The sequence below is a fragment of the Vidua chalybeata genome, chromosome 1, assembly GCF_026979565.1.
Source record: "Vidua chalybeata isolate OUT-0048 chromosome 1, bVidCha1 merged haplotype, whole genome shotgun sequence".
Classification (NCBI taxonomy): Eukaryota; Metazoa; Chordata; class Aves; order Passeriformes; family Viduidae; genus Vidua; species Vidua chalybeata.
In genome coordinates this window covers 66,284,796-66,300,092 of record NC_071530.1, presented here as the reverse complement: position 1 = coordinate 66,300,092, position 15,297 = coordinate 66,284,796, and positions in this window count along the sequence as shown.

Sequence of the window (15,297 nt, the reverse complement as noted above, 5' to 3'; positions counted from 1 at the left end):
GGCATTTCCATTTCAAAGTCCCTGTTGGAATCAGAAAGCATGGAACCACATACATAGAACTTGAATTATTAGATATAAACTTTGCCATTGTTTAAGGAAAAAAAAAGTGTACAGTTTTGATTCATATTTCTGGTCCCATCCTTTATGCAAATCACTTTGTCCAGCGCAAATCAGCAGTGTTGCAAGCTCCCATTTCCTTCACATGCAGCACAAACATGAATTTACAGCAGATGCCTGTTTGCTGTCTCTCCACTGGGTTCCTACCACTTCTTTGGAATAAAATTAGACGCTGTTCAAAAAGTGTCAGCCTCTAGCTCTCTATAAACAGGCTGAACTCAATGCAGTTGCTGATACTTTTAGCAATCTGGTCTCCCACATGGCTCCTTCACAAAGATTTTTCGCCTGTGTATTCCTACATCAAGGTCCTTGACTGGTTACATTCTTGAGCAAGGAAGGCCTTTCATTGTCCTTACACATTTGAACAACTTTTGTCAGCAACTGTTCCTTAGCAAAGATTTCTCTCTACTTTAGCTTTTGATAAGGAGCAGACATGCTCTACTTTACAGTGGGATTTTCCCTGTAGGACATCTGCGGCGCTGTGTTAGGTACACCCAGCCTAGCTCTGCAGCTTGGAGGTGATGCAGCAGAGATCCACGCAGACACTAATTTGCTCCCAGAAGCAGTATAGCCATGCTAATGCCATTCTGTACCTGGGCTAATTAGAAGAATACTTCCTGGTCTTCAATTAAAAAGGCTTTCTTTCCCTCCATTTTTTCTTTCCTTTTCTTTCCCCCCTCAGATGTTGTTAATCTCTGTGGGCAAATTTATTGGAGCATGATATGAGATGTTAACAGTGCCTGTTGCAGATAAAATGGTAGAATTAATTAGAGCTTCTTTATTTTAGGAGATAATTTAGTTTTGAAAAAATATTTGTGTATTGGGGATAATGGGGAAAAAAATGAATACTTCTTGTCATCTGAAGACAGTTTTAACCTGAATCATCAATATTTAGGGTCAGACTGCCTCAAGCCATTTACAAGTGCACAGCATGCAGGAGAACACAATTAGCCTTTCCTTTATCTTCCTTGCAAAAGCCACAGAGTATCACAGTCTCCAAAGGTGCTTATGCAGCCACCAGCTACAAGGCCCTGCAGTGGGAGTATGCCCAAAAAGCCCCATCCCTGGATTCTGCAGCTTGCATGTACGGTTGACACTGCAGAAAGATCCCATTCTAATTTGATCTGACATAAATGCTCTCTGTATGGTTGGGCTAGAAATTTTTACCTATCTTGTGGCAATGTGAGCAGTGCCATCCCACAGGGCTCTTCTCAGCACTAGCTAGACCAAATCTGTGTATTGCTGTGATGAGCACTAAAAAGCACAAAAAGGCACTTGGACTTTTTCTGATAACAGCAGCTGAGGAAAAAATGTACTGAATGCTAAAATACAATAACATCTGCTTTACAGGCCTACAGTAAAATCCTAAGTACAGTAGTCCTGTGTTCAGGAATTGCTTGTAACATACATCATCCATTTGAAGTTGAGCAATTGCCCTTGTCTTCTGCTGTCAGACAAATAGAATAATTCCTGGAAGTTTGGTGTTCCTGTCATGACAGTTTGCTGGAAGCTCTTTGCTGGGCAGCCTGAATTTTAGGAATTTTACTAAGCCAGCCTGAATTTTAGGACACTCCACAAAGCATTTTGGGTCTAAACCCCTCTGGAGAAAGAGAAAAACTGATATTGGCTCACCTTGAGATAAGTGTCTGACAACTGAGGAACTGGTGGACACTGGTTCCTGAAGATTTGGGTGATATAACCGTAAATGCTTTTCCCAGGGTGATTTATCTATTAGACCCTCTATTGGGGTGGCCATTATGAAAATCTCTGCAATTCAATGTTTGAAGAGGGGGAGAAAGGCAGAAGGGTTGGTTGGATTTAGCCACGAGGAAACTGAGTGTTCTAAGAAATAAAAAAAAATTACAGTTTGGCAACTACAAGACTGCTGCTAGATTAACTTAATTTCATAAGCAATATGTGTAAGAAATTAAGGTGATGGCAGCAATCAGCAAAAAGTCAGCATAGAATCCAGAAGAGAAAATAGGATAGAAACCAAGTAGTTGGCTGAAAAATCAGGAGATCAATCTGAGTAAATAGCCAGGCAGTTCCCCTGGGTCATTATAACATTTAATAACAGTACCAGGACTTCACTGATGATGAAGAGCAAAGAGCAGAAAGAGTTAGGAAAGGCTCCACATTACTCACTGGCCTAGTCCTGAGCAACAGGCTACCAGTGATGATAAAATCTGGAATTTTGTCCATCACAGCAAATAGAACAGTGAAAGATACAGAACGACCTAATGAAAAAAGGAATGGACTAAGGATCAGAGCTTTTATTTCTGACGAAAGTCTGCATGGTGACAGCAGAGAAGGTCTCACACTCTGCCCTAGTTTCCCCACAAACAAAGGATGCAGGAGCCTTGCACTTCGAGTCACAAGAATAGCCCCCACCAATCTAATCTGAAAAGTGAAAAACTCTCTGAACAAAAATATCAAAAAATTTAATAAACTTCTTGCAAACAAGAATGAGTTTGCAAACTCTTCTTTCTAAAAGGTCTTCTATTATGGGAGAAAAAAAATGAAAAAGCACAAATATATATGTGAATTAAGTTCTTTGGGGACAGATGCAGACAATTTACAGTGTCTTGGGCCTTTCCACTTGCTATTTAATCTCCAGGTAAGCGGTGTTCTGTAGAGGAGCCCCCGGTGCAGCCAAATTCCAGGAACAGGTTTTAAGGCTTAAAAAAGGTTTTAATACTTTGTCTTGAACATGCAGCTGACTACTCACACTACTTCCCAGTATATGTAGTATGGAGGTGTGCAAGAAGACATCCCAAAGTAGGTGGAGGTTTTTCTAGAGAACACTTCCCTCTGGCAATTGCTGACAGAGGAACAGCCTGGGACACTGTTGCCAGGTGGAGGAAATTATAGCAACCCCTGTGGCTATTATTTGCTGCCATTAACAACATGGGCGATAGGTGGAAAGATAATAGAAAGGCAACGCCATCTCTCTGCCTTGCCTCCAACTGCTTAGCCTGAAAACCCAGCCTGATGTTTATATAGTGTTCTCAACCTGTAATCTGCTAAATCCTGCGATTAAATAATTTTGCTCAAGGTTATAACTGGTTTTAAGTTGCACAGTTTAGCACCAAGCATTAGAATTGACAAATGCCATTCCCTATTGAGTAAGCAACTGAACTTAAGCCTGGAGGCTGAGAGCTGGAAGAGCAGCCAACAGCTGTGAAGGGAGGTAACTCCAAAAAATGAGACTATTTTATTAGCATCTGGGGAAGAGGAGGAGGAAAGGGAAAGGGGGCGATGTAGAGCCTAAAACAGTTTTTGGTTTTTTTTTTTTGCATGGGCTATGCTGTTGTGCTTGGTGTGTGGGCACACCCTCCTACAGAAAGCTTCCAGCATGGAGTGCAAGTCTTGCATCCCAGGTGGAAAAAAGGGAGAATTCTGTGCTATCTCTTGTGAACTGCATAGTGGCTCCTTAGAGCAGAGGGGCAGGAGAGAATGCTGTGGAAATGTTTCCCCTGTGGTAGAAGATGGCAATAGTGTTCAGCACCATGTCTGGTTTTGCTATGAGCTGAAATGGCACCAGCTATGCAAAGCATCTATGAACTTGGATCAAAGGAAGGTAGGCTCAAAGAACTGATCTCTTGGGTTCTGGAGGACCCAGACCTCAAAAGACTGATGCATGCAGGCATAAAGTACCTGTAGACCTAGTCTTCACTGAGGACTGTGAAATATGACTATTTATACATTACTACATTAATGTGATAATGCATTTACCTGTGCAGTTGGCTTTTCTCTTTCCCTCTTTAATGAAGAATTGTTGCACTTGGAAATAGGGAAAATTAGTTCATGAGGTACTTGAAGATTTTTTTTCCCGGATTTCAGGCTTGAAGATGTTGGTTTATTAGCGGCCCTTGATAAATTTTAACTGGTCCTTGTGATTGCCAAACAAGCACTGACACAATTTAGACTAAGAATAATTTAATGCAAGGTTAGACCAGATGATCTCTAGAGATATTTTCCAATCTAGATTTTTTTATGATGGTATAAATGGATGATTACTTTTTAATAGCTGCTTGACTTAGAGGCAGAGCGATGTGAATAACTGATCTTTTGGCTAACTGGATGAACAGAAGGTCAAGAAGGGAGACACAGTGTTGGGAAACAAAATTTTCCAACTCTCGGCAAGCTTTCCTCTCCCATTACAGAAACACTTAGCATTGTCTCAAGGCATTGCATTCCAGGCAAAATGGAACAATTTCTACTCCATTCACAAAGACTATATTCAGCTAGGATTTTTTTGAACAAAATGCTACTTAGGATGAAAAATCAAAATGTTTAAAAATGCATTTCAAGCTTTTAAAAAAATGTGTTGTTTTCTTGAGGGAACTATTCATGAATTTCTGAAGAGGCGACTGAAAGCATGGATAGTCTCCAGCGAGCCCGACTTCATTTTTTGCCAGATAGACTATTTCATTAAAAAACAATCAATCCCTTTGTCTGCTTAATCACTGTTCTGACAGTCTGCAAAGGAAAGACGAAGAATTCCTGCTCCATGTGGCACTGCACAGAGTCACATGAAGGCTAAATGGAAAGCCAAACCTAATTTTGCAAGAAGCCATTACGAGCCGTGGGCTCTCCAGTCCCGCAAGGATAAAATCTTAACACAACAAGGTTCAACATTTAAAATACGACTGCCTGAAGGTGTGCTCATCAGCCTGCACTTACCCATTTAAATACCTGGGTTCACAGTGGGCAAGGGTACTTAGCAAGCAGCACCTCCACTTGTGAGTTTCATGGGAGATGCTGGCTGATCAGGACTGTTCAAAGCCACACCAGTTACTGTGGTACCTTCTTCCTCACTGAATTACTAAGATAACCATTTTCCCTAACATCCAGGATTAATAATAATTCAAAATGGAGTAATTAAATCATAGATTAAAAGAGATCAAACCTCTGCACGAGATCAAACCTCTGACATAAGTGAAGCTCATTATAGTTTGGATAAAACAAAATAATAAACAGAAATTGCTTCCCAAGGCAGCAATTCTTTTAGGTGCTGCATCAAAACTGAGCTGAAAATCCAAGATCAACCCTGGACAAGCCGAGTGAACAGGACTCTGCTCCAAGCATCTGAGCAACACTGGCTGAAAAAAAGATAATGAAAGATGAAGCAGAGGCAAGATGTCAATTGACTGAGGGCATATGGGAGACCTAAGGACAACAATCTATCATGGATCTGTAAGCTGTTTGAAACTATTCAATGCAAGGGAGCCAGCGAGGGAGCAGCATCTGTGTATTCAGACTGGCTGCAGCGCCTCCAAAACCCAGCTCAATCCAAATTAGGGGGAAGTACTGCCATGAGCACCGACTCCCGGCACTCCCTCCCACTGGCAAACAGCCCACAAAACCTGCACCCTGTCACAGGGAGTCACTTGAGCATGGAGACAAAGCCCAGGTCTCTAAATATTTGGACAGCCCATGTGTTTTGGGAGCGTGTTGGATTTCCTACCCAGGGTTTGCAGGGCGCCTGCTTGGACATGCCGGGATGGCAACGCCCAGTGCAGGCCGTGTAGTGTGCAGGTTGGATGGGGAACACAACCACCGTTGCTGTGTTTGAGGCTAATCAGGTTTGATGTCTCACCTCTTGGTTCAGCATGGGCTTGCAGCCTGAGTTTTTGTTGGTGAGCTGCAAGGGTGCTATCTGGCTTGTCATGTCTAATAACTTTCTCTTCTGAAGGCTGATATGCTGAAAGATTTGTGCTGCTGATGTTAAAAGCTGGATTTTCAATGCCTTCTGTTGCTGCTCTCTCTTCTTTTACTATAGAAAACAAGGAGGTCAGAAGAGCACATTATAGCAAAGTGTATTTCAATGACAAGCAGAAAATTCCTTCTAGTAATTCCTTTACCGAAAGACTCAAGTGTATCGTCCTCAAATGTCGCCAAAACAGAATTAGGTTAAAATTAACTCAAAAAAAAAAAAAAAAAAAAAAAAAAAAGAATAAATGATTAAAATAATTACAAATTGCACCCTGACAAGCAAGAGCAAAATTTCGCCCACAGCCATTTGTCTGTAATTAGTTAATTAATCCTTACACAAATTATGAGCAATAACTCATCAAGCAAGGCTCACCCATCAGAAATTCAGCCGACTTGGATTTCTTCTGCTTAGTTTGCTTCAGAGCCTTCTGCTGGAACTTCTGGAGGGAAATTGTTAAATGAATAAATTAGCTAAAGAACGAAGATCATCCTTTATGATCCACAACTAACACAGTATTTTAAATATGGGATGGCATTGAAATGTCATTTAATTTAAATCTCTGCTAAAGGGGTCAAACACTAATTGAACAACAGAAGTGGAAGAATTAAATAAAATAGAAGAAAAGTTGAAACAAATGCCAAATGAAGGTCACATTAAAATACTTTGTTTTTCCCCAATTTTAATTAATGCAAAGAAACCTCAACAAATGAAGAACATTATAAGACTTGTCTCCCAGTATGCATTCAACAGCAACTGCTTTATTGCACTTGCAGAATGGGAGTGCTTCATTTAGAAAAGTTTGGTTATGTAGCATATTTATAGACAGACTTCCCTGACGTTCCCCCATCCTCCTATTTTCTAAGTCCACTTACATAACCAGTGTATCTGTTCATCACAGAGGAGCTGAAAATGAATGAGCTCTACACTTTCATACAATGCAATAGAATGAAAAGAGAACCAAAACAATTTTAAATGAAGTGTCACAAAAGAGAGATCAGAGTCCAGGGGAGAGAGGAAGCAGGACTCGTTACAACAACGAAAAGTTAATTTAATATTAGAGAGATGCCAACAAGGGTTATGGTGAAACCATACAGCAGGAGACCTCACAGAACCTTAACTCTGACAAGTTCCACAGTCATTCCCATGGGCAAGCAAGGCTCAAAAATCATATGGTCACATTGAACTAAGGAAGGCCCAAGAGCTGAACACTGTCTTTGTGTAATACCTAAAGCCACACTGGGCAAGAGTCACACATGGTCTGGTATGTGGCTTCAGACCCTATTTCAGACATTGACAGTCAAAACAGACAAAGATTACCTAAAATAAAGCACATCTGGGAATACTAATCAAAGCCAAAACCAAAGTAGAGAAAACAGTTCAGACCCATTTATTTTAGAACGTCACATGGCAGCTTCCAAAAACAGCATTATTTTTTTAAGCCAGTTGCTTAATTGTCCAGTGATAAAGACCACTCCTGGCAACACAGCTCCTGGAAACTGTCAATACAAAAGGATGAATTACAAGAATCATTGAAAAATTGCAGGTTTTACAGCATCCATCTTTCCCATTTGATTGTGAGTGTCAATTTCCAGTAAAAAAACAGCACTTGCAGCAGACACAATCAATAAACCTGTCAAAAATAACTGAACCATACCACTGACAGGTTACTATAGATATTAATATCTTCAAATTTATACATGTATATATGCACATGCATATATGGTTTTCTAGAAACATTGGACTTCCTCTAAATTAAGACTAATACCCTACTAAAAAGCAAATATGTAAAAATGACCAGACACATTCTGAAAGCAACAATAAATAAATAAAATAAATAAAATAAGAGAAAAAATTCCTGCAAACCACATGCAGCACAACTGAAGTTAATGATAATTTTGATAGGAATTCAATAGGTTCAGAAATTCACCATACTGCTTCTGATTTTTCAAAAACACACATTCGTTCAGTTAGTATCTTCAGAATTATGTCTGCTTTGCAATATTAAAGAATTGCTACATTCCTGCATGCCATAAAATTTTAACTGAGCCACTTTTAAAGTTTCCAGAGTATTTGTAACACTGCTGTGTGATAATTATTCTTATAATACTGTGTATAATCACCACACAAAACTTCAACTTCATGTTAGCAGTTGAAAACAATATCAAGCTAAAAATTCTGGGGCAAATTTTCAAGTGGTATAAATCAGTACACATCTGTAACTCTGACAGAATTAAGATGATCTGCATTAGATTCTGTGTATTCCTTCTGCGTGTCAGATTTCCCTAGCAAAACTAAGTGCTCACTATATTGGCCATAGTCAACTTTCAACTGTTATATTCTGGAAAAGGCACAAGCTCCTTTCACAGCACAAAGAAGAAAAAAAGGTATTCCTCTTTCCCTATATATAATAAAGATGTGTACTGCAGTGGGTTCTGGAGTGGATTTGTGTATGTGTGTGTTTTGGGGTTTTTATTGTTTGGAATTTTGGAGAGTTTTTTGTCTTGTTTTGGGGAGGGTGTTGAGGTGATGGACCTTTTAGGGGTTCTGGGATTTTTTTTTATGATTCAATACAGTTAACACCAAGTTTTGTATTTTTCAGTGAATAAATGACTAAATTATTTGGTACTTCACTCAAATGCCAACTAAAATTTTCAGGTAATTGATGGAACAGGCTTGCAGTCCCTAGGTACTGCAAAGAGATGATGCCTTTGTCCCTTAATGGGGTCAGGTTTTGAAAGTATGTTCTTCATATTTTTTAGAATGAAAGCAATACGTGATTTTCAACAGCGGAGTTGAATTCTTCCAGTCTTGCCTCTCAACATAGCTGAATAACAGAGTATTTCAGTGGTGGCCTTTGTGTAATCAACACATGTTCTTGTCACTTCGTGCTTGAGAGGAAATTAGAAGACATTTTCCTTTCATACCTATTTCCAGCCAATTTCCTCATCCTTCTCTCTTTTACACATGAGCAATTTTAAGTTGTGTAAATAACACTATTTCCCCTGCTTTTTATTTTAGGTTTCCTTTCCCAACCCCCCTGCCCTTTATAGTACTTTGCCTTGTCATCAGAGAATAGGCAGGAAATTATCCAATTGCATTTTACATTCATTTTATCATTAGTCACTACTACTTAATGTATGTATTTATGCAAATTTATGTCTAAAGCAAATGTTCTTTAATCAGTTTGCACATGCCTGAAAAATGTAGGTTTTCAATAGCAAATTAAATAAATGCTTTCAGTGACCATTTGGATTGTTTGCAGGCAAAGTCCAGTTGTATGAGCATACTGAGACAAATGCAAATGAATACACATCCTTACAGAAAGCCTCCACTCTGATACAGAACACTATCCCAAAATAAACATAAAAAAACATTAAAAAAAAAAAAGTTGCACAACCTGAAGCCAGAGCCTCAAGTGATGCAAAGGCTGTGCTGGTTTACACGTGCAGTGACCAGGGTAAAACTTGCATCCACAAACCAAATGAATCTTATCTGTCCATCCACAACCAGCACACAAAAAAGGGGATGTCCCTTGCCTACAAAGACGAGTTTAAAGGGTGATCTTGCTGCTGGTAGCAATTCATCCTACCTCAAATCTCCATGACCATTGCTGAAAAAGAAGAAGTCCTGCCTTTTGATATTTTTTTAATGCCTTTTTACCTTGAGTGTGCAAAGACAAGGGGAGTTAGAAGTGTTTGAGCACAGCACAGACTAATCACCATGTCACTCAAAAAGGGACCGAAACCTTTAAAAGCTTTTTTGCACACCACCGTCATTAAAACGCACCGCCTGCTTTCTGATACAGACGGAAACAAAGGAAAACCGGGAGTACCAGAACCTGCAGCACTCGCATCTCTGGGAGAGCGGCGAGCACCACAACAACAGCAGCAGCAGCAGCAATGGCAAGGGAAAAAACCTTCATTTATAACCAGTGACAAGTAAAACCTATGAAGTTTTTAAAAGAATGTGATTGTTGTCAAAAGGAATTGGGTACAACAATGCTGCGTTCAGCTCTGGTTCCACTCAAAGCCGTGGCTGAGGGGCTCTGGGAAAGCTGCTGGAAGGCTGGTGGGCACAGACCAGCAAGAAAGTGAATTTTGCATACTGTACGGATCATCGCTCAGTTCAGGGCAGTCATATTGAATCTGTGATCAACCAATTGTGCTTCATGAAACCGTCAGCCCTCATTTATGTCTAGCTGTTTTCTTCTGTCCTGCTGTAAACAAGCTCTGCTCTGAGCTGTCTCCCTACCCTTATCTGCTTACGAAGATCACACAGACAGACCTCATCAGCAGCCTTAGAGTTAAAGTTAAAGTTACTGCTTCCAGACAGCAGTCCCCATGCAAGCTGGAAGTCAAAAAGAAGAGCAACTTTGGAATGACAGAGTTTTAGTTCCTTTTAGGAAATGCATACCTTAGATTCATACACATACTGGCATGTTATGTCTCTTTCATGAAATTAAATTAGGTGTTCCTAATATGAACAACTGTTTCTAACATCAGCAAACTAGCTCAGCAGATTTATCCATGGTTTTGTTTGTGGGTTGGTTGTCTTGTTGTTGGTTGTTGGGATTTTTTTTTTTTGTTTTTTTTCCTTTGGGGCCTTGTTTGAATACAGTCAAAAGAGAAATAGCTGGAAATATTGTCAATCTGGTAGGGCTCCAAGAACCTAATAATGCCTGAAATGCTCTAAGGAGTGTAATGATGGTAAACAGGAACAGGTATGTTGGCTTCTGTTCTCATTTACTTCAGTGAGAGCGTTAGCCTTTCAACAAAAAGCAGAGCACAGTTTTCAAAGGATGATCCTCTTGCATAAAAAGGGATGGAGCTTCACTAAGCACTTATTCCTCTGTGAACACACTCACATGCACACAAATGCATTAGTTGGTATTTACAGCATTTAATTCTTGCAACCAGCTGCTAAGTCCCTGTTAAGGCTTTCCTTTATGCAGCTGGAGCTGGAACCTTTTCCTTTCTCCCAACCTATTACTTTGTCTATTTAAGGGATGGCAGCCAAAGAGAAACAGCTTGGTATTTGCACCTGTCTGCTTTAAGCACTCCATGTTAGATTTTGCAGAGAACAAACTCTTCATTGCTAAAGAGAATGACACTTAGGAGGGTCAAAGACGTTTTTAGCTGACTCTACAGCAATCAAAAATAAATAAAATTAAATAAATAAATCACCCCAGTCTTTGTTTATTCTAGCTAGACAATGAGGCCAAAGGAAAAGGCTTGTTGTAAAAGAGCAGCTCGGTGTGTAGGTGGAAGATGTAACCCTGTGTGTCTAGTCTAATAGTACACCAGGCACAGCTAGGCATGAGTGAACCTGCACGCTGCCCACGCAGAAGCACGTGGGAGAGCTTTTGCCTCTTCCCCTATAAAAGGCAGAAATGCTTCAGAAAGCAAACATGTACTAAGAATCCTTCCAAATTTCTACATATCAGACTGCCTTTTGAGGACCCACAGGAAGCTTTGCTACCTAGACAGTCAGACCTATGAGAAAATTGCTTTTGTACAATTAAAAAGAAATGTATGCTTCATTCATGTGTATGCTCAGAGGTGTGCAAGCGTGGCCATACAGAGCCTCTTTAGAGTAAATCACTGGGGGTGCACATCAACCCACGTGTGATCTTTCAGCCCTACACAAACTATCTTAGCACCCTTGCTTCTTGCTAGAAAACAAATGTGGTGCTTTCAGTCAACTTTCATTTACAATTGCACTGAAAGAAACAACAATCTCACTGGTGTATTAGCTCAGTTACTAAGAAGTAGTCTTTTTATTGCTTGCTCTTAAAATAGAAAAGCCCTCAAAAAACTCAAGCTACAGAGCTGATGACAAGAACAAAAATGCCAGGGAAAGGAAAAAAAAAGCTAGAAGGGAAATAAAACAAAGTAAAACATACAATTTATTAAACAAAACATTGGTGCTGCATTTTGATTTCATAAATTGTCCCCATTTGTACTTCCTGCTTAAACAATAACTAACATGATGATGGGTTAAATGAAGTTGAGATTGTCACAAACATGGCTTCACTAGTAATTAATGTAGTTTAATATGGTTGTTGGCACACATCTCACATGACAGATAATGTTCCAACATGTCACTGATAGGACCTTTCAGCACAGCTTTAGGAGATCTACCAGGCATTGCCGAGGTTGGTTGGGTCAAAGGGTTGAACCATGTGTAATTCAGAACAGAAGAGGTCCCACGGTCACTCCACAAAAACAATTACACTACTTATTTCACTCCATCCCTTGCCCGAAATTCACAAGCCTCACAGTTTCAGCGCAGTCAATCTCACTCTGCCCTGGGGCTATGAGCCACATGAAAATATGTGGTGCTGTGTTTATAAATCTAATCAAAAATAGAAACAGTAGACAAGCACAATGAGGTCCTACTATGGATCATGGGAATTCTCTAAATTCTGAAGGCACTTTTGTTTAACTTCTGTGGGCCTTCTCCTACCATTACATTGTCTGGTACTCTCGTTAATCATCTCCTTGACTTGTCAATGCTATAAAGGAGCCTATGCGTCTGCTGACTTCCCTCCCATCACACTACAAATAATATTATGAAATAGCAATGCTAGGAATAGTCTCTTTAACTTTTCTCTTTGGAAAGCACGGCTTTTTCTTCACTCACCTCTTTCTCCATGCCAGCCTGCTCTTTCTCAGACCTGCAGCAAAAAATGCTTCCTCCTGCAACAAAGGAAAGGCAATATATCTGAATTTTCAGTCTGCGGTTCTTAATACATCTAGGTTTAACACCCAGACTTGCAGAGTACCAGCCCATAAACCTGCTGGGATGGGGGGAGAGGGGAGGGGGAGAGGGGAGGGGGGGAGGGGAGGGAGGGGTGGTCCTGATGCCATCCCCTCTCTGATCTCATCAAAGTGCAAAGGGGTGATGTAGTGCTGCTCTTTCATTTGTTTTTGAAAACAAATTTGCATCAGATCATTTAAAAAAAACCTGCTAACAAACAAAAACAAAAAAAAACATAATTTAAGATCAGATGAAGCAATGCCAACAAAAACCTAGTTTTAAGTGGAAGCAGGCCAGATGTAGATAATTTCTACCACCAGAGAGTAACTACTAACATGACACAGAGTTTACTGTAGAATACACCTTACCTGAAGATTACAGTACCAAAGGAATGCTTCTATAATCTGGCATTTACATGGATCCCACTTGTGCCTCTTTTCCTATGCTGGGATTTCCATTGAAAGGATGAAAATTTTCCTCTACTTTGAGGTTATAATTAAGCAAACATACAATAACTTCACAATTTATATATATATAACGTCAGCAAAAAGGCCTCAATTTTATACCAGCTACTTTTGTCTCTAAGTGGGAATAAAATTTATTCATTCAAAATGGGCAGACAGGTTGCCCCTGTGCCCACTGAAATCAATGGCAAAATTCAGTTTGACTCCACAGTTGCAGGAACTGATCCACAATGAATAACAAGCTTCTTCTTTGGCCAGATTTTCTGTTGTGCATTTACACAAACACACTTTCAGGTCATTTTGCTGAGCCTGAAAACAGAACAAGACTTTGAACAATTAAAAATATCCCTTCTGAGTCCCTCAGAAGCCTTAGGTGACCTTCTGGGTCAGAAGATGCCCTGTACAAAGTACATGTTTGGCCCCACTTGAGGAAACTCTCTCTCCTGAGGGCACCAGGCAAAGAAGTGCCTAATTCTGAGTATGTGCTTAGATTTCATTGAAATCAATACAATGGACAGTGGATGGGGCCACAAATGCTCCACGGAAAAAGGCTGCATTGTCACTCCAGTTTCTCACTAATGAATGAAGGGCTGAGCTTCTGCCCAGGCTTTGTTGATGCTGAGAGCCTGCTGACCTTTGCCATCACTCCTTGATTTCAGTGTCCTTCTTGGGGTGCCAAGGCCATCGAAGTGATGCTGGGGGCTGTGAATCCAGCAGCTCCTGCTCCTCCTAGAGCCAGCCCCTGCACCATAGCCCACAGCTGTTGCAAAGCTCTCTGCTCTAGGGCACTATGCAATATTGAAAATAAAGCCCCAGCAAGATCCTGCAGATGGGCTCAAGTCACATATCTGGTCATTGTAAGTCTCAGACAACAACCCCAGTCCCAAACCCAAAATCTGGGATGGATTTTCAGGACAAGGTAGTAAAGTGCATTTCTGTTCCAGCTATTGGAACTGTACATCCACTGAATGCAACAGGTAACTTGTTTCAAGCCCAATGGCATGGCATATGGCTTGTTACGACTCAAAAAGGGACAGCAAAAAAGAACCACCTGTATGAACCAAAAGCAACAAAAGCTTGAAAGGGTTCCTTTCCTCTTCAAAGTAGAATGGTGAGAAGCTGCTAGCAGAAGAGCCAGCAGAAGATCAAGACATAAACTGTGAATTCAACATTTTCATCCATGGTCAACATCTGTGCATTGTAGAAGAGCCAAAGATGCAGCAATAAGGACTTGCAAAACCTCAACAGTCCAGGAATCCAAACTTAATTAATGGGAAGACTTGGAGTTTCATCTTTTAAAACCTGATTGATGAAATAAGGACAGCAAAAGCAAAGATAGATAAACAATGAGTTCAGAGGAGACATTAATAATGTTTGGGTCTAAACACTGATTTTCTTTGAGTTTGAGAACTTCCTATTATTTGGCTTTTCCAGGAAACTTTTTTGTTTGTTTGCTTTGGTGAGGGACACTTAATTATTTTTTGGTTTTTTTTTTTTTAATGAAGGTGTTAGACATTGCTTTTCCTTTTTTCTTTATAGTACCAAACACACAACATATTCAACACTGCATCAACTGATGCTGACTGTGGCCGTAGTTAACCTCACCAGCCTATTTTCTTTAGCTGGGTAACAGCTGAATCATTAGCATTAAACTAGCTTGCAGTCTTGAAAGAATACAGCAAAAACAGCGTACATGATCTTCTCACCAATCAAAACACAACATAAAAAGTATCTCAGATCCCACCAGGTATTTTATTTCATACCCAGCTGATGTATTTTGCATTAATTAGGGATGGACTTTAGTTATTTTTAAGTCTATTTGTAGTAAAATGGCAAAGCAAAACAATTACTTAAAATTTCTTAAACTGGATAGTCCATCTTGTTTTCTAATTTTTCACTCAATTACGCTTTTTTTTCCACAAGTGGAAAAACTAAGGATGCTAGATTAAATATGCAAGATATATTAATAACTTTCTGTAGTGAAAGTAATGTATTTTTTAATACAAAAATGGAGGAATTAGAGAGATGCATAAAAACACTTTTTTAGCACCACAACCCTATTAACAGGCTCCCATCACCAGCTACAGGTCTGGGAGAGATCAAAAGAGCACATTTTTCCACTGGAGCATGCTCAGGTACGTGTTTCTCATAACAGTTGATGTTTTATGCTGTATCAGCACTAGAAATCACTTGGACCAGTGTACAACAAGGGTCTTACAAATGCAGCCATAAAATGTA